Source organism: Delphinus delphis, chromosome 1 (assembly GCF_949987515.2).
Source record: "Delphinus delphis chromosome 1, mDelDel1.2, whole genome shotgun sequence".
In the NCBI taxonomy this organism is placed as follows: domain Eukaryota; kingdom Metazoa; phylum Chordata; class Mammalia; order Artiodactyla; family Delphinidae; genus Delphinus; species Delphinus delphis.
In genome coordinates, this window is record NC_082683.1 from 9,206,369 (window position 1) to 9,207,979 (window position 1,611).

The following is a 1,611-nucleotide window of genomic DNA, read 5'->3' on the forward strand; positions in this document are numbered from 1 at the left end:
TGTATGGATACCACATTTAGTTTGTCCATTTATGAGTTGATGGACATTTGGATTATTTCCCCTTTTTTGTGGCTATAATGAATAATGCTGCCAGGAACATTCTTGTACAAGTCTTTGTGTGGACGTGTTTTCATTTCTCTTGGGTAGATACCTAGCACTGGAATTTCTGGGTCATATGGTAAATTTATATTTAACTTTTTAAGATACTGTCAAACTGTTTTCTGAAGTGATTGTACAATTTTACATTCCCACCAGCAGAGCACATGGGTTCCAGTTTTTCCCTGTCCTCGCCAATACTGGTATAGTGAGTCTTTGATTTTACATGCCATCATTTTAGACACAGAAATAGTTACGCGGCGGTGTCTCATTCTGGCTTTATTTTACATTTGCCTAGCAAATGGAGCCTAGAGCAAGAGAAGACTCTAGAAAGACAGATTGGGATAAAAGCTGGTGCTAGGTGTATTAATGGTGGGTAAGGATGCTGAGCTGAGTCTCTGACCAGCCTCAATAGGAGAGTTCTGTGACGTGGAGCATCTTTTTGTGCTTATTCACCATCTGTATGTATCTCTTCTTTGGTGTTCGATTCTTTTAATCATTTAAAAAATTGGGTTGCTTGTTAGCCAAGACATGGAAGCAACCTAGGTATCCATCAACAGATGAATGGATGCCAATGAGGAAGGCAAGCATCCTGTCTTACCCCTGTTCTAGCCCCAGAGCCTGTAATGGTGAACCCACTGGAGCTAACTGGGAGAGAGGATGAGAACTTGTTCCATAAGGAACTGTCTAAGATACAGCAAATGTCTGTGGACAGCATTTGCTTGGCTTTTCTTGGCCATTCATAGCGAGAATAGTTTTGGCTATTTTAGATACTTGGCTAATTACATGATGTTCTCATTCTGCAGCAGCTTGTTCCTTGTTCCTGTATCACTCCTGGAAAGCCTCCCGAGTTAAAAGGTACCATTGCCACTTACCTGCTTGTTCACCCAAAGGTCCAGCCCCTTGTCTGGAGCCTGAGAATGATTTCAGGGGAAAGGAATAAGCCATATTTCTGCTCAACTCCAGTCTGAAGTTAAGAGGTCTGAAGAAAGAACAAAGCACACATAATGGAATCCAATTCTTGGAAGACATCAAAAATGGAACATTCTTGGGAATTCCCTGGTGGCCCAGTGGTTAGGACTCTGTGCTTTCACAGCTGAGGCCTGGGTTCAATCCCTGGTCAGGGAACTAGGATCCCACAAGCCGTGAGGTGCAGCCTGAAAAAAAAAAAAAAAGGAACTTTCTTATACAACCTAGCTGTTCAAATTAGCATACAATCATTTCAGCCTTTCTAAATAAAAGTTTTGGTTTTTTAACCTTAAAACAAACAAACAAACAAAAAAACAGATGAATGGATAAAGAATCTGTGATTTATATATATATATATATATACACAATGGAATATTACTCAACCATAAAAAGAATGAAATATTGCCATTTGCAGCAACATGGATGGATCTAGAGGATATCATACTAAGTGAAGTAAGGCAGACAGAGAAAGACAAACATTATATGTGGAATCTAAAAAATAATACAAATGGACTTATTTACAAAACAGAAACAGACTCAGAGACA

At 39.4% G+C, this 1,611-nt stretch overlaps 1 non-coding gene across 1 annotated transcript; it reads left to right on the plus strand.

The window, feature by feature from the left end:
• Positions 1–665: 665 nt before the first annotated feature.
• LOC132416341 (small nucleolar RNA SNORD22) lies at positions 666–792 on the plus strand. The gene has a single exon (XR_009517566.1). It is a non-coding gene; the product is annotated as a small nucleolar RNA SNORD22 (small nucleolar RNA).
• The last annotated feature ends 819 nt before the right edge of the window (positions 793–1,611 follow it).